This window comes from Mustela nivalis (assembly GCF_964662115.1).
Source record: "Mustela nivalis genome assembly, chromosome: 4".
Taxonomy (NCBI): Eukaryota; Metazoa; Chordata; class Mammalia; order Carnivora; family Mustelidae; genus Mustela; species Mustela nivalis.
The window spans coordinates 16,149,165-16,168,330 of record NC_139023.1 but is presented as its reverse complement, the minus strand read 5'-3'; the positions used below and the strand labels follow the sequence as shown (position 1 = coordinate 16,168,330).

The 19,166-nt window shown below is 32.9% G+C and overlaps 1 long non-coding RNA gene across 1 annotated transcript; it reads right to left on the bottom strand.

The window, feature by feature from the left end:
- Nucleotides 1–1,103: 1,103 nt before the first annotated feature.
- On the bottom strand, nt 1,104–13,656 carry LOC309862997. Its single transcript, XR_014310838.1, has 4 exons — nt 13,567–13,656; nt 5,367–5,481; nt 1,674–1,811; nt 1,104–1,164 (listed from the first exon to the last, which is right to left on the bottom strand). It is a non-coding gene; the product is annotated as an uncharacterized lncRNA (long non-coding RNA).
- Between the last annotated feature and the right edge of the window lie 5,510 nt (nt 13,657–19,166).

Here is a 19,166-nt window from a genome sequence, read left to right as displayed (position 1 = left end):
TTGAAGCTTTTGGGATATCTTCCTTGGTTTTCAAGTGATTTGTTTTCATATAGAACAGAATCCAAGTATATGTGGCTAACACAGCAGCTCGTGACCAAATATACTATTTTTAGAAAAGTTCGCTCCTCCCTCCTGTAACTCCCAAGAAAATCATATATTTCCTTTCCTTACTTATATGTTTGGGTCATGTGACTTGCTTTGACACATAGAATATGGAAGGAGTCATTATAATAGTCATCTTGTGTGTCTGCCTAGATAGGAGATTCCTTTTTTAACCTGTAACCAGGAATGAGAACACACAACAGAGTAGACTCAAACCCACCAGTTCTCTGAAATAGAGCCATTGCTGTCAACCAGCAAACTACAATGAAATAAACAATGAGGAACTGAGAATTTTTACATAAACTGATTGCAGCACAAATGTATATGTATATGTAATTTAAATTTACCATTTGTTTGCTCTACTTTTCTGCTTATTTTTTCATACAATTTATGATTTTTTTAAAGATTTTATTTATTCCTTTGACGGAGAGATCACAAGCATGGGAACAGGAGAAGAAGCAGCAGACTCCCCACTGAATAGGGAGGCTGACTCAGGGCTCAACCACCCTGGGATCATGAACTGAGCCCAAGGCAGTCACTTAATCAACTGAGCCACCCAGGCATCCTTTATTTATGATTTTTGAATTGGCAATCTATAATTCGTCTCTAATTAGAGAACTATACACCTAAAATTAATTTGAATTCTACCATAATTGATATCTATCTTCGTAAATTTTGATAATGTAGCATATGCACTATTCTACATATTTTACATAATTTATTTACTATTTACATAATTTATTCACTACATAGTAAAAAATAAAATATTTTTATTTTATATTTATATTATTTATATTTATATTTATTTATATTATGGAACATGGAATATTTGCATTCATTATCACTGCTCTCATTTCCAATAAGCTTAATTTTTCATTGTTTAACTGATAGCTTACCCATTTTATAACTATTACCTAGCCTTCACTTTGCCACTATGTCTCAGTGATAGACATGCCTCCTTTTAGATTTGAAGCAAAAAGATCTTGAATCTATGTTACTTACTATAAGCAGTTAAAATACCTTCACAGATATTCAGTAGAATTTTCAACCTAGAGACCCACTCTGAAAAATAGAAAAAAGTTATGACTGATTATGTTATAAAAACATTTATTTCAGGATTACCTATTACTTATTTCTTAAAATGCCATGATAGGTTTTCATTTTGAACATCTATACTCTAGTATAATTAATTATGCTTATATCTTTCTCACTTTCATTTAGAATAATCATAAGCAGGTGATTCATTTTTTGTTTTTGCTTTTTTTTTTTAGTTTTGACACATCGGCGTCTTAATCCAAAGAGTAACGGTTCACATTAGTTTATGTTTTTATAGTGAGACTTCCAAAGGGGCAATAACAGTCTTTGGAACAATCAGTGTTTCTTGCAATATTTTAATGAGTGAAACAAACAAAAACCTATCTAATATATTTGGCGTATAGTTTATTTTAGCTCACAGATTTTTAGAATCCACAGTGAATTACTGATTTCACTTATTTAGTAAGACTTGTTTCTCAAAACACATGAGGGAAGGAAAAAAGAGAGAAAGAAAGAAACCAAGAAAAGACTCTTACCTGTAGAAAACAAACTGATGGTTGCCAGGCAGGAGTAGGTGGGTGGATGGGTGAAATAGGAAATGGAGATTAAAGAGTGCACTTCTCCTGATGAGCCCTGGGTGATGCAGGGGATTGTTGAGTTTCCATACTGTACACCTGAAAGTAATATAATACTGTATGTTAGCTCTGATGGGATCAAATAGAATTAAAAGAAAAAAACTTGTTTCTTTGAAAGAAATAAAGACACCATTATTGTACACTGAAGGAAATCAGTTAATGTATTTTAATATTTGTTTTTCATTATAGGATTTTAATCTATACTTGGAAGTTTGAGAGCTGTTAATTTCTATACCAGAAGTCCTTTTCACAACTGAGTCTATAATCTATATTGTCATCTTTTTTCTCTATTTACGAAATACTTGATTTATGAAATTGAACATTTTCTTGTTGAGATTGTGATTTTGCCAATCAAATGCATAGGAACTGCATCTTCTTTTCTGTTCTGTATAAAACATACAAAGGCAATAAAAGCTGACAGAATTTTAAAAATGTCAATCAAGTAGCACTTGCAAAGTTGAAAAGCAGAAGGCAGTGGCATTCCTGACAAGCTGACAATACCTACAGTTCTTGATAGAAATCACTTTGAGTCTAAATGACTAGCACAGGGAGATGTCTGACAGCTGATTTATACACGTAAATAAAAAAGGCAGTAGGAGGAACGTGAACGTATTGAAGACTAAGGAAGGAACAGACCATATGGAAAGGTGATGGACATCTGTTTTGTCCTTGCAACTGCTATAATAACATACCCCACGCCTTGTATTTAAACTTATTGTTTTATCTTATCAAAAACAAATAAGCCTGAGACAAAGAGATAATAATATGATTAGCTGTGTAATAGTTTATTTAGTTGTTTGTTATTTATTGTCTTCTTCCATTAGAACGTAAATGCCAACTCAAATTTTACTAATTTAAATATTAATCACAGCTAAAAATAAATACAGAGTACCATTTGCTTGACCAAGCAATTGGGGATTTAATTCTATCCAAGTAGACACAAAAAATTTACCATCACACTAGATTCCTTATCAATTTGGCACCCATACACTTCTCCTTAAATAATACTTAATCTCCTAATAAAGACAATAACAAAGTCACACTTCTGCCTAGCATGATGCATCTATCCTGTGTACTATTATTAAAGCCTATTAATCCTTTCCCCAGAAGAGGATGGGAAATCTTTGAGTGATGTTCATACTTCTCCTTGATAACCTGTAAATTAATTACTATGATGAAAAGTTTATACTGATTATGTTATATGATAAAGTGATTAAAAAGACAAGAAAACAAAGATAATTTAATACACGTGCATGTTCCTAATAAAATAAAGAAGAAATACTAATAACAACAACAGTCCTGGTTTCTGCAACTGGGCACCCAGCTCTAGCTAGTATTAAAAACTACCTTCTTACACTGCCCATTCTCTATTCCCTTTTTGCTCAGCAGGCACGTCATGATTTTCTTGAGTGATTTCTGCTACTGTTTGTTTTTTTTTTTAATTATTTTAACAAAAACATTGAACATGAAATGTATCCTCTTAATACATTTTAAGTGTACAATTAGGTATTATTAACTATAAGCATTATGTTATATAGCAGATGTTAAACACATTCATCTTGCATAACTGATTTTTTTTTAAAGTTACACTCATTAAATATTTAACCATTTCCCTCCCCCCAACTCACTAGCAAGCACCATTCTAATCTGTTCCTAGAATTTTTACTATTGTAGGTACCTCATATAAGTGGAGTCATGTAGCATTTGTCCTTATGTCACTGCCTTATTTTATTTAGTAAAATGTCCTCCAGGTTCATACATATGTCAGGATATCCCTTTTTTAAGACTGAATAAAATTCTATTGTTTACATATATCATATTATCTGTATCTATTAGCCCATCTGTCACATGTAGGTTGTTTCTGTTTCTTGGCTACTGTGAATAATGCTGCATTGAAAATGGGAATACAGATATGAGTTCAATTCTTTTAGATGTATATACAGATGTAGGAATCCTGGATTATATGGTATAAAAACCAACATATAGACTAATGAAACAGAGAAGAGAATTCATCAGTTCATAAAAAAATCATCCTCAAAAAGAATGCCAGAATTATTGAACATTACATGAAAAACACAATTAAAAAATAAAAGAATGTCATATCTTATACCCTATATAAAAACAATTCAACTTGGATTAAAGACTTATATGTAAGAACTTAATCTGTAAAACTCCTAGAATAAAATATAAGGTAATATATTCCCAACATTGGTCTTGGCAGTAATTTCTTGGATATGACACTAAAAGCACAGGCAACAGAAACAAAATAGAACAATGGGGTTACATCAAACTAAAAAGCTTCTGCACAGCATAGGAAACAATCAATAAATCAAAAATCAACAAAAAGAAGGGAACCTATGGAATGAAAAAAAGTTGCAAACCATATATCTGATTGTGATTAATATCTAAAATACTTAAGAAAGTCCTACAACTCAGTATCAAAAAGCACATAGGTGAGCAAAAGACTTAAATAAATAATTCTTCAAAGAAAGCACAGTCAACAAGTATAAGAAAAAGTGCTTAACATCATTAATCATCAGGTAAATGCAAACCAAGACCACAGTGAGATAACACCTCATGCCTATTAAGATGGCTATAAAAAAACAACTATAGCATCTTGAATTCAACAAGTATTGGCAAAGATGAGGATATGCAAAACAAAAATGTATGGAGTTTCCTTAAAAACTGAAAGAAAAACAAAACAAAATTAAAAAAAAAATCAACACAAAACAACCATAAAACTACCAAATGGTCATGGTATATACCTGGTAGTATGACCCAAACTCTCATTGCTATGGACAATTGATTGTCCTGCTTGAATCAGGTGGTTGCAGTTTTCCATTAACTTCAATCACAGGGCATGATGATGTTAAAAGTTGTCCTAAGTTACCTCATATGCTCTAAACATATCCTTCCACCTTCATTATGTGGTGGCCATACAATTTCCTCTTGGAAATAAGGATCAATCACTGCTGCCAGGACAACTGGAATTGTCTATTCTAATTATACATTTCAGAATGGGGGAAATAACCACAAGATGTGTTCATGGACCCACAAACTGATCTGATCTGAGGTAAAACTATAGAACACCTGACCTCCACAAAACCTTACTGTAACTAATGGACAACAGTGAACTTTTGGGACCCTTGGAATCAGTGTCAATAATAACTGGTGTCCAGTAATCTTCAAAAATTTCATCATTTTCTTTCTCCCAATGCACACTCTGTGAAAGTTCATAAGTCCCTTTGGGGAAGACAGCGAGGAAGATTAATAGCATAAATTTAACAGAGCAGTGAGATCCTTCCTTTAAGCATTCATCTTCTCCTTCATTCAAGAGGTTCTGTGTCTTGATACTGACTTAATATAGAGAATTGAATGAGAGGCTTTGAATCTGGTTTTACGATCAAGTTAGACTTCTGTTTACTTGACCTAAAACTGTTCTCCTTATACAGATCAAATAAGAATTTAGCAGACTGCCCAACTCTTTCACTTTAAGGATACTGTGACCAACCAGCCAACACCATAGGTCTTTGCAAATCACCATACTCTAATTACTGATTTGACCCTGTTATTCATTATGGTAATTATGCCTACCTTGCCTTTGGAGATTAAATGCAGCCACTTGGCTCCTGAAATTTTGGAGCCAATTATAACCATTGCATTTAGGCTTCCCAATTCAGAGGCAGTAGTTTCCATTGTAATTTATGATCTACAGGAAAGAGAAGTAACAAAGAAAGTAGTATAATTAAGAGCTCCTTTTAGTAAAAGATAATTTGAAAATAGTAAGTAACCCTTAATTCAAAATTAAGATTTGAATATAAAAATAAATTCCATTTTATATGAAAATCAATAATCCTTATATTAGTAACATACAATTTAATATTTAAATTTTCTGTATTATTTTTTCTTTGAATGATGAAATTAAAATTCAGTTAAATTGAATGCAATAATTTAATGTCATTTATAGTAATGTTATATTAATGCAAAAATTTTAAGTGACATTAAAGATGTGGAATTCATGCAAATAGAAAACTAAATTTAGAATATTTTATGAATTATTTCTCTAATTGCACTTTATTACAATTTATTATTTCTGTAATTTAATGGGGAAGAATTTTTAAATGTCAATATCAATTTAAAAGCAGCAAAATGAGGGCACCTGGGTGGCTCAGTGGGTTAAAGCCTCTGCCTTTGGCTCAGGTCATGATTTCAGGGCCCTGGGATCGAGCCCCACATCAAGTTCTCTGCTCTGCAGGGAGCCTGCTTCCCCTCTCTCTCTGTCTGCCTCTCTGCCTACTCGTGATCTCTCTCTCTCTGTCAAGTAAACAAATAAAATCTTAAAAATAAATAAATAAAAGCAGCAAAATGTTTTACAGTAAGGAAATCAGCTTAAATTTTTTCTTAAGAATATTTTCATGGTTGGAGTTCCTGGACGGCACAGTTGGTTAAGTGTTCAACTCTTGGTTTCTGCTCAGGTCATGATCTCAGAGGCCTATGTAGTCTTGAGACTCTCTCTCCCTCTGCAACATGCCATCTCTCTCTCTCTCTCTCTCTCTCTCAAATAAATAAATAAATCTTTAAAAAAAAGAATACTCATAGTTTTGAAATATCAAGCATATTTTCCTGAATTATTTAAATAATCAATATATAAAATATTAATTGGTGCCTATGTAAAATACTCATAAATATGTATATATACACATATACACAGCTAAAATACATATGCATAATTATATAAAATTGTCAATTTTTAAAAAATTATTTATTTGAGAGAAAGAGAGGGAGAGAGAGAAAGCATGAATGGGGAGGAGGAACAGAGAGAGAGAGAAGCAGATTCCCTGCTCAGCAGGAAGCCCTATGTGGGGCTCAATCCCAGGACCCTGGGATCATGACCTGAGCCGAAGGCAGATGCTTAACTGACTGAGCCACCAGGCTCCTCAAAATTATTGACTTCATGCAGAAATCTTTATAACCTGGTTTCTTTCATTCCCTTTTTCTCTCTCTCTCTTTTTAAAGTAGGCTCCATATCCAGAGTGGAGCCTGACACAGAGTTTGAACTCACAACTCTGAAATCAAGACCTGAGCTAAGATCAATAGTCAATTGCTTTACTGACTGAGCCCCCCAGACACCCTTAGCCTGTTTTCTTAACTTGTGATTTGTGCATGTGCTTCAGAAATCCTGTAAAAATCTTTAAACTTGATGCAAATACTTACATGGATTATTTTTTTCATTTGGAAAAGATCATAAATTTGATCACTTTCCTCTATGTCCATTACTAAGTAAGTCTCTAAACCATAATTTATAATAGAAATATTGACTTTTGTTGTATCAAATGGGAAAACTGGACTAATGAAATTAATCTGGATGTGTCTTTACTACTGACTGCTATAGGTACTTTTCTTTATACTAAGTAGTTTTCTGTCCAGAAAGCCATGGACTCTTTGGGGGTTCACATTTAGCATATGCATTTATCTACACAGTTTGAACCCATTGGACACAAATAGCAAATCGGGACTATTAAAGACCAGAATCAAAAAAAATTTCCACTGGAGCATATAAAATGTCTGTTGAAAAGTAGAAGCCTCTCTCATCTGAGTCTACATTTTTATAGCTTATAATTATTTCATATAATTAATAAGAATGGCTTATGATTTGCTGAAATATCATTCCTTAGAACTGAAAAAAATTATCAAAAATTACATTTTATTCTAAATTAGCATATATTTAATGCATGTAAATAGTAATACTGTTTCAAAAAAGCAAACAAGACTTTCTGCTTATATTGAAACCATCTTAATTATCACATATATTAGCAGTGGGGTACATTATTATCATTATACAGGGCAAAGACATTTTCAGTACTTATAAATCTAAGAGATATAATGTCAGAGTGATATTTCACAAAATGTGCTGCCACCAGGGAGTCTGATCATATTTCATTTTCAGTAGTAACTTTGAGTATCCTAATTGCCAACACTCCCAAGCCACTATCAAGGTATTCTGTCATCCCTTTGCACTAGCAGTTTGTCTGCCTCTATCCTTGTCCTTCTCTTGTTCCTCTACTTTCATGTCTTCTTTCAAATGTTGAGAGTTTAACTTACTTGTAGTTTCATAAAAATCAATCTATAATATCACTAATCCAAACACTTTCAGCTGAGATTGAGTTTATTAAGAGTTGAGCAATTTATACTTTTATAAATGGTAGTGATAATATCACAATTACTTTAAATTTTTTTTTCATATCTAATACTAATGTTAGTGCCTATCCTTCTTTGTCTAATAAAATGGTGAATTTATTATAGGGTGAATTAGTTCATGATGAATTGATGGAGCCCATAAACATATTTGATAATAATGCAAAAGAGAATACTACTTAATTTTCCCCAAATATATGGTAGTCATAAACGTGATTTAGTTATAAATAATGATTTATTAGTACTCACTTCTTCTGAACTTGATGAATGTGTGCAAAAACCTCCTTCTCTATTTAACATAATTGATTCATCTTCAAATATTGAGAATTTGTTTTTCTACTATAAATATGTAAGAAGAAACTTTCCCTAGATACTCATTTTGTTATGTATCACAAGTTTATATATGTAAGGTTATATCTTTATTTAGGACATTCTCGTATTGGACATAATACAATTACTATTATTATTAACCTTCAAATTTTTGGACATTTTGAATTTAGATATTTAGAATGGTGGCTTTGGAAATTCTATGGAATGTGCTTTATGAAATTTGGGTTAGTTTCCGCAAATATTCTGTATGTGTTTAATAAAATATGCACCTTAAAGTTATTAGGTACAATGATCTACAGGTATTGTATCCAGCTTGCTTATTGTGTGGATAAAATCTATAATTTGACAATTTGTATGGGAGATATGATATATATGCATTTTATTTTTCAGTTCCCATTAGTATATTTAATATGTGACTTTATTAAAAGATATTTCAGAAAGAAAGTGAAGATGAAAGACTGTCTATAATGGATTGAGGATGGAAGTAAGAAAAAAAATTAAGGAAATTAGAGTCCAGTTTTGGAAATTTAAAAGATTTTTAAAGAGCTAGCCTACACTTAATTACTTTTTCAAAAAATAATTGTGCTCATTTTTTTAACATTTTTTTAAAAAGATTTTATTTATTTATGCAAGAGAGAGAATGAGAGAGAGAGAGAGAGAACATGAGAGGGGAAAAGGTCAGAGGGGGAAGCAGACTCCCTGATGAGCAGAGAGCCCAATGCAGGAGTCAATCCTGGGACTCCAGGATCATGACCTGAGCCAAAGGCAGTTGCTTAACCAACTGAGCTACCCAGGCACCCGTGCTCATGATTTTCAATGATATAAATATTAAACATATGCATTTGCTTTATTTAAAATGTTGTGACTCCTCTTAGAAATGGAGGGAAAACTTCCAAACTCACTCTACAAAGACAGTATTACCTTGATGCCAAAACTAAAGACCCCACTAAAAAGGAGAATTATAGGCCCATAGCCCTGAGAACATGGAGAGGAAAATTCTCAACAAAATACTACCAAATCAAATTCAACAGTACATTAAAAGAACCATCCACCACAATCAAGTGGGATTTACTCCTGGTTTGCAAGCATGGTTCAATATTTGTAAATCAATTGAGGTGATACACTACATTAATAAATGAAAGGATAAGATCCATATAATCCTCTTAATAGATGCAGAAAAAGCATTTGACAAATACAGCATTCATTCTTCACAAAAAACCTTAACAAAGGGTATAGATAGAACCTACCTCAATATCATAAAAGCCATATATGAAAGACCCACAGCTATTTTCAACTTCATGGGAAAAAGAAAAAACTGAGAGCTTTTCTCTTATAGTTAGAAACAAGAGAAGAACGCCCATTCTCACCATGGTTATTTAACACAGTACTGGGATCCTCAGCAAGCAAACAACAAAAAGAAATAAAAGGCATTCAAATATGTAAGGAAGAAGTAAAACTTCATCTGCAAATATCATTTGCAGATGATATGCTACTCCATATAGAAAATCTGAAATACCCAACAAAAAATTGCTGGAACTGATAGATGAATTCAGTAAAATCACAGAATGCAAAATCAATGTACAGAAATCTGTTGCATTTCTATACGCCAATAATGAAGCAGCCGAAAGAAAAATTAAGGAATCAATCTCATTTACAATTGCACCAAAACTATAAAATATCTAGAAATAAACCTAACCAAAGAGGTAAAAGATCTGTACTCTGAACACTATACAACACTTATGAAATAAATTGAAAAGAACACAAACAAATGGAAAAATATTCCATGCTCATGAATTGGAAGAACAAATATTGTTAAAAAGTCTATACTACCCAAAGCAATCCACATTTAATGCAGTTCATATCAAAATAACACCAGCATTTGTCACAGAGCTAGAACAAACAATCTTAAAATTTGTAGGACTCCACAAATGACCCTGAATAGCCCAAGCAATTTTGAAAAACAAAAGCAAAGCTAGAGGCATCACAATTCTGGACTTCAAGCTATATTGCAAATCTGTAGTAATCAAAAGATTATGGTATATACACAATATTAGATCCATAGATCAAGGGAGAAGAAAGAAAATCTATAAATAAGCCCAAAATTAAATAGTCAATTAATGTTTGACAGAGCAGGAAAGAATATCCAATGGGAAATATGTCTTTCAACAAAGGTGTTGGGAAAACTGGACAGCAACATGCAAAAAGAATGAAACAGAACCATTTTCTTGTACTACACACAAAAAATAAATTCAAAAAGGATGAAAGACCTAAATGTGAGATCTGAAATCATAAAAATCCTAGAGAACACAGACACTAATCTCTTTGACATGGGACCACAGCAAGCAGCATCTTTCTAGGTCCATCTCCTGCAAAAGCAAAAATGCACTATTGGAACTTCATCAAAATAAAAACCTTCTGCACAGTGAAGAAAACAACCAACAAAACTAAAAGGCAACCAACAGAATGGGAAAAGATAGTTGCAAATGACATAACTGATAAAGGGTTAGTACTCAAAATATATAAAGAACTTATCACAATCAACACCCCCCCCCCAAAAAAAATCCAATTAAAAAGAGACCAGAAAATATCTTCTCCCATTCTGTCAGTTGTCTTTTGATTTTGTTAAGACACTAATAGATTTTTTAAAATATTTTATTTATTTATTTGACAGGGAGAGAGGGAACACAAGCAGGGGGAGTGGGAGAGGGAGAAGCAGGCTTCCCACTGAGCAGGGAGCCTGATGTGGGGCTCGATCTCAGGACCCTGGGATCATTACCTGAGTCGAAGGCAGACGCTTAACAACAGAGCCATCCAGGCGCCCCCCTCCCTTTTTCATTTTAACAAAGAGATATACAGATCACTAACAGGCAGATGAACAGATGCTCAACACAACATCACTAGTCATCAGGGAAATACAAATCAAAACCACAAAAAAATACCACTTCCCACCTGTCAGAATGACTAAAATTAACAATCCAGGAAACAACAAATGTTGGGGAAGAGTGGTGAAAGGGGAACTCTTTTATACTGTGGGTAGGAATGCCTTTGTGTGTAGCCACTCTGGAAAATAATATTAAAGTTCTTCAAGTAGTTAAACATAGAACTACCCTATGACCCAGCAATTGTACTACTATGTATTTACCCAAAGAACATGAAAATACTGATTTGAAGGGGCACATGCACCACAATGTTTACAGCAGGATGTCCACAACTGCAAAATTTGGGAAGAGTCCAGTTCCCCACTGACCAAGGAATGGATAGAGAAGAATGGCATATCTATGCAATGGAATATTACTCAGCCATCAAAAAGAATGAAATCTTACCATTTGTAGCTACATGGATGGAGGTAGAATGTATTATGCAAAGTGAAATGTCAGTCAGAGAAAGACAAATACCATATGATTTCACTCATATATGGAATTTAAAAAGCAGAACAGATGAACATAGATGTGTAAAAAAGAGAGGGAATCATAAGAGACTCTTAACTACAGAGAACAAACTGAAGGTTGATGGAGGAGAGGTAGGCAAGTGATGGGCTAAACAGGTGATCAGTATTAAGGAGGAAACTTCTGTTGAGCACTGGGTGTTATGTATAAGTGATGAAACACTAAACTCTATTCCTGAAACCAATATTACACTATATGTTAACTAATGAGAATTTAAATAAAAAACTGAAAAAGTAAATGAAAAATAAAATTAATGACTAAAATATGCATAAAGATAGGAACACCTGAGTGACTTAGTCAGTTAAGTATCTTCCTTTGGCTCAGGTCATGATCTTGGGGTCCTGGGATTGAGCCCCACATTGGGTTCCTAATTCTGTGGGGAACATGCTTCTCCCTCTACATGCTGCTCCCTCTACTTGTGTTCTCTCTCTCTCTCTTTCTCTGTGTCAAATAAATAAATAAATAAAATATTAAACTATAAAATAAGTATAAGGATTGTTAAAATATTGATTTGAAAGAATTCTATCAGTTAAGTTTTATAAAGTTATGTTCTTAAGTTCTACAGTCTTAATATACTGTATATACTTAATATACTGTAATTACAGTCCATCTTTCAGGAAGACACATATTTAAAAACTTAAATCAATTTACTGAAACAGTAATTCCATGTTTCTTATGTATCTTGAATTTAAATATATATTTTAGTTTCCATACTGTGGCTTGGGTTAGATCTCCTTTTAAAAATATTAATGTATGAAATTGTAATAATAGTTCTTAGCATAATTGCCTAAATCTCTTCTTGGTGATATATGTCTATATTAAGAATACAGATTTTTTAGGTCTTCTGGGTTGTTATAAACTGTGGCTCACGAGGTGTGTGACATTAAGCACATTATCTTACCTCTCAAGGCTTGAGCTTTTTAATCTGCTAAATAAGATTACTAATTTTACCTAATGATGTGAACTTAGAGGTTTAACTCATAGGGATTCATGAGGCAATCATTTATAAATCACTTAGGACAACCCCTAGCACTTTATTTTCTATCAATAATCATACATTATTTTAATATAAATCCAGGGATCTAGTTCTTCCTTTAGAAATAAGCTGGATATTCATTACTCATTTTTAAAATAAAATAATACAAATACAAATACAAAATATAAAGCTGAATGGTACTTTCCTTTAATTTAATATGTGAAATGATAGTAGGGAATTTTTTGCTTCTCTTTCTAAATTGCAACAGTTTAAAACTGGCCCATACAACTTAAATTGTTATGTGTCTGACTTACCATGATATGCAAATGCTTTGCCTTGTAATACAATTTCATTATAATTAGTATATTATGATAAAATACATTTCTAGGCAATTAGAAAAAAAACTATTGTCTTATGTTTCATTAATAAACACTTAACATAAGCTTGTGATTTTAGGTAGTATATTAGGTGCTAAGGATACCAAATCAACTAAGATATGATTGCTCCCTTAAGAAGCTACTGCACTCAATTCCAAAGTGAAAAGAAGTCCTTTAACATTAATAAAGGAAAAACAGAAGCAATAGTTCTATAGATTATGACCGTTCTAGTTATTTATTTTCCCTAAATTGTACTGAATGATACAGAGTTTTGGAGAGTGAATTTTTGGGCATGATTAGAGCAATATTCCCAATAAAGTTTTGCTTAATCTTCAGAATTGATATATTTCTCTGAACATTCTTAACATGCCCTTACATCTTCAGGAAAAACAAACAGAACAACAGAACAAACAAACAAACACAAAAAGTCTACTCTGTCTGCTTCATTAATGTGTTCATATATTTCTTACCTTTTTCATATTGTGTCATATTGTATCACTCATTTGTCACTTCTCATAGATTATGCGCTTCTTGACAGCAAGGAGCTGCCTTTGTCTTTTTTTGTCTTTCAGATCCTGATTTTCAGTGTGCCTGGATCATCGTGGGTAATTATACACACAGACAATATGACCGTCCAATGGTAAGCCAAATTGTATAGGAGGACGTGAAAGAAGTGACCAAACATAATGTTTTATTTTATTTTAAGTCTATAGCAGGGAAAATTCAATATCCCACATTTGTTTTTTAAGAAGTTTTTTAAATTTAATTTCCAGTTAGTTAACATATACTGTACTAATAGTTTCAGGTGTATAATATAGTGATTCCACACTTCCAAACAATACCTGGTGCTCATCACAAGTACATCTCCTTAACCCATAACACATTTAACAAATCTCTCCACTAAACTCCCCTCTGGTAACGATCAGTTTGTTCTCTCTAATTAAGAGTCTGTATCTTGTTTTCCCTCTCTCACTCTTTCCCCCCCCACTTCGCTTATTTGTTTTGTTTCTTAAATTCCCGAATGAGTGAAATCATATGGTATTTGTCTTTCTTTGACTTATTTCTCTTAGCATAATACTCTCTAGCTCCATTCATGTCATGGCAAAATGGCAAGACTCCATTTTTTTTTTTTTATAGCTGAATAATATCCCAGTGTGTGTGTGTGTGTGTGTGTGTGTGTGGGTGTACATGCATGTGTGTTAGGGGAGCAGGGTTAAAGTGAGGAAATGACATGTTATAACCTAATTCATCTAGTAATATCCTCTAAATATAGTCAAGGAGCAGACACAAATAGTAATTGGAAGCAGACTAAATGCAAATTCTTTTTTTTTAGATTTTTTCTTTATTTATCTGACAGAGATCACAAGTAGGCAGAGAGGCAGGCAGAGAGAGAGGAGAAAGCAGGCTCCCTGCAGCGCAGAGAGCCCGATGTGGGGCTTGATCCCAGGACCCTGGGATCATGACCCGAGCCGAAGGCAGAGGCTTAACCCACTGAGCCACCCAGGTGCCCCCTAAATGCAAATTCTAATGAACCCTACATCCTAGCTCAAAAGAAAGAATAAAATACAAGAGAGAAGAAAACCCACTTCTGGGACTGCTCATAGTTTTGATGGTCATAATGGCCTACCATATTAATAATTGTGTATTTATGTTAAATAGCCCCTCAAACTTAAAGCCTGAAAAAGTTTAAAGTGATGCTATTAAGATATTAGATGAAATTTCTTCATGTAGTTGTTTTGCTTTTAAAACTTACATCCCCCTACTGTCTCTGCCCACCCCCCCAAAAAAGACAATAATAAAAAGTCAAGCAGAGAGAGTCAATTATCATATGGTTTCACTTATTTGTGGAGCATAACAAATAGCGTGGAGGACATGGGGAGATAGAGAGGAGAAGGGAGTTGGGGAAAATTGGAAGGGGAAGTGAACTATGAAAGACTACGGACTCTGAAAAACAATTTGAGGGTTTTGAAGGGGTGGGGGGTGGGAGGTCGGGGTACCAGGTGGTGGGTATTATAGAGGGCACGGATTGCATGGAGCACTGGTGTGGTGCAAAAATAATGAATACTGTTATGCTGAAAATAAATAAAAAATAAAAAAAAAGAACAAATTGATGGCTACCAGAGGGGAGGTTGGTGGGGTGACAGAAGAAATAGGAGGTGGCGACTGAAGAATACACTTGTCATGATGAATAAAAAAAATAGACCAAAGAGTCACTTATGGTTTGTCTCCCTCCCAATCCCATCTTCTTTCATTTATTCTTCTCGTACCCACATTGGGGAGGGTATGTGCTTTGGTGAGTGCGGTGAAGTGTGTAAACCTGGTGATTCACAGACCTGTACCCCTGGGGATAAAAATATATGTTTATAAAAAATAAAAAATTATATAAAATAAAAAATAAAAAAAATTAAAAAAAATAAAATAGACCAAAAAAAAAAAAGAAACAAACATGAATAAAAAATTTAAAAAAAGAAACAGAAGTTCTTGAAGCACAGCACAGAGATATAACTTATGCAGAGCACAGCACAGAGATATAACTTATGCAGGTACTTATTTTGCAAGCCCCTAACTGATAAGGAGGTTGGATTTTGAAAATTATCACTTATCTCTTCTAATACATAGAGAGGAGGACAGGTAGCTCATATCCTTATTTTGCTCTTCTCTGATCATTGAATTTCAGGATAGATTAAATAAGAAGTGAATTTGACTTTCCCCAATAAAGATCAGGGATCTACAATATCTGGAAGAAAAATGTCCAGTTTTCAGAGATCATTTCTCAATTGAAATGGTATATTGCCACACTTCTAAGTAGATGGTGTGAACCTACTAAAAATGTTTGCCAAAATTTCAGGAGAGAAGAGCCCTGGTGTTCTAATTGCCTTTCTAATAAAGGGTATACCCTATCTTAATCAAGACATATTGACCACTATGCCCCCTGAATACATACACATACACTTTATTCAATACAAAAGATCCACTATACATACTGGATAAATCAGAGACACTGTATAACTCTGATACCAAAATAAAACGTTTGTATTCTCTATCTGTCTGTATTAGTTTGCTCAGGCTGTTGTAACAAAAATGACAATTAGTGTAACAAAGAAGAGAAATTTATTATGCCACGGTTCAGGAGATTAGAAGGCCAATTTTCTGTTGCCAGCAGGTCAATACTCCCTCTGAAGGTGTTAGAACAATGTCTGTTCCACAGCTTTCTCCAAGCTTCTGGTAGTTCCTTGGCTTGTAGCGGCATAACTCTAATCTTCACATGGTGTTTTTCCTTTGTGTGTGCTTGTCTATGTGTTCAAATTTCCTCTTTGTTTTATTTTATTTTATGTTTTATTTTGTATTATATTATTAAATTTATTTTAGAACATTCAGTCATATTGGATTAGAGCCCACCTTAATGACTTCAACCTGATCATCTACAAATGCACCACTTCCAAATAAGGTCACATTCTGAGGCACTGGGGGTTAGTACTTGGAATAGAAATTCCGAGACGCACAAATGACTTCCTAGCACTGACCTAGTATGACCAAAATGGAAACAAATGGCAAAGTAGTTATAGAAGGATACTACAATAAATTTAGAAAAAAAATGAACTAAAAGAAAGATTTTTATTTATTTATTTATTTAACAGAGAGAGAGAGAAAGAGCTCACACAAGCAGTGGGAGCAGCTGACAGAGAGGGAGTAGCAGATTCCCCACTGAGCAGGGAGCCTGATGTAGGACTCCATTCCTGGATCCGGACATCACGACCCTGAACTGAAGGGAGATGGTTAACCGACTGATCCACCCAGGCATCACATAAAATAACAATAATTTAGATATATAGTCAATTTAAGGTTAAAATACTCTTTAAATACCCTAATTAGGAAAATAAGTTCACTACAGAATATATTAGAAATTTTATTTCCACAGATTCTAAAAGATATTATAAAAGAATAAAAGGAAAAAATAAATAGAATTGAGGTCCTTTTATTTATTTATTTATTTTTAAGATTTTATTTAGTTATTTGAGAAAGAGAAAACATGCAGAAGCAAGGGGAAGTGTCAGAGGAAGAGGGAGAAGCAGACTGAGCTCTGAGCTGGGAGCTCTATGTGGGGCTGGATCTCAGGACCTTGATTGAGATCATGACCTCAGCTGAAAGCAGATTCTTCACTGACTGAGCCACCTAGGCACCCTGGAATTGAGGTCCTTAAATATATGTATCTTTCAGATTTCATCCAACTGTTGTTTTATGTTTTTGTTTTTGTTTTTTTATCAGAGATAAATAATATTTTGAATTTGGTATACATTATTTATACTCTAATTGTTGTATCATATATATGTGTGTGTGTATATATGTATATGTGTATGTATTATTAAGTAGTATCAAACATTGGTATGCATGCTTCTATATAAGATATTAAAAGACATGTAAAACTTTCCTTTTACATTCAAATAGTTATATGTTCATTTTCCCTAACTTATTTCTTGGATTTGTTTTTTGTTTGTTTTTTTGTTTTTTCCTTTAAACTATTATTTACCTCTATCCATTTCCTCCACACTAATTAAATAAACCCCAAGGCTATGCTCTACTTTTGGATGGACATTCAATTCCTAGCATATTCCCCATCTCATTTGCAAGTAAATTGTCTGGTATATTTTGATTTTATTTTGAGTGGAGATTATTATGAAAGTAAACAAAAGTATTAAATACATGTTGTACACCAGATACTGATGTAGCATTTGTATTTCAACTATACTTCAATAGAAAAACATTAAATATATCAAGTAATAAATTCTAATGCTATAAGCATGAATCAAGTTGAAATATACATTTCCACTTCTTATTAAAGGCAGAACTGATGATGTATTATATGGTGACTAATATAACACAATAAAAAATGTTAAAAAGATATCTATCTATCTATCTATCTATATGTATATGTACATATATATGTACATATACACATACATGTATGTTTGTGTGTATGTATCTGTCTTCCAATTAACCATATTAAGGTACAAAAGGTTATATCTTCTGTTTTACTGAGTTTTAGCAAAAAAAGAGAGAGAATGTTAAGTCCCTTCAGCAAAAGTAGTACCCAGGAATGGTATTTCCTCTACTGTACCCTGAAAATTTGAGTTAATCCAACACCATCTCCCTTATATGTCACTATCTGTATATTCAAAGTCAAATTAGAATTTCACAAAATCAGAAGGGCATGTGATGTGATGAGCACTGGGTGTTATACACAACTGATTTATTGTGTTATACACAAGTGATGATTATATACAACTAATGATATACTATGTGTTGGCTAATTTAAATTGAATTACAAAAAGAATTTCACAAAATCAACCTCATATCAAATACACTTCAAAATGAAGAACTGTGTAATGAAAATGAATTTCTGGAGCCCAGCATCTTATACACTCTAAACCTACATTCTCACCAAGGCTTTGTGTTGTTTGCAAGAATTGGAATAGAGGGACAAAGAGACTGTATATAAAAATAAAACTTTTATTTATTAAAAAATTATAAATTTATAAAAGTTTTATAAATTTTTAAATATATAAAAATAAATTTCTTTAGTAGATATGTATCTCTATTGATATAGATATGAATTATTTATCTATATTGATATATATCAATCATAGACTTTACTATGTTTGAGAGAATGACATACAGTGATTATAAGGTATTTAAGTCTCCTATTCTTACAAGATCACTATGAAATAGGATGCCTGTGTTCCTACAAAAGTCCCCCTTAGGATATTTGACTTCCTTCAAAGAGTGGCACTGAAGAAATTCCATAAGTCTAATGAAATTAAACAATTTACATCAATGAATTATACTTTCTCTTTTTGTTTGGATTTGAGGACAATATTCCACCTATCTAATTATCTGCATCTTCTTATTACCTAAATTTCTCTCCTATTCCCAACCATTCCACCTATTCCTAGGAACACAAATTATTTTCTTCTTCTTTTTTTTAATACTAATCTATTTTTATTTATCAACTTAAGATATCATTTTTTTTTCAGGATACCAACCTTTAATACCAAAATTGCCTTAGAGTGTG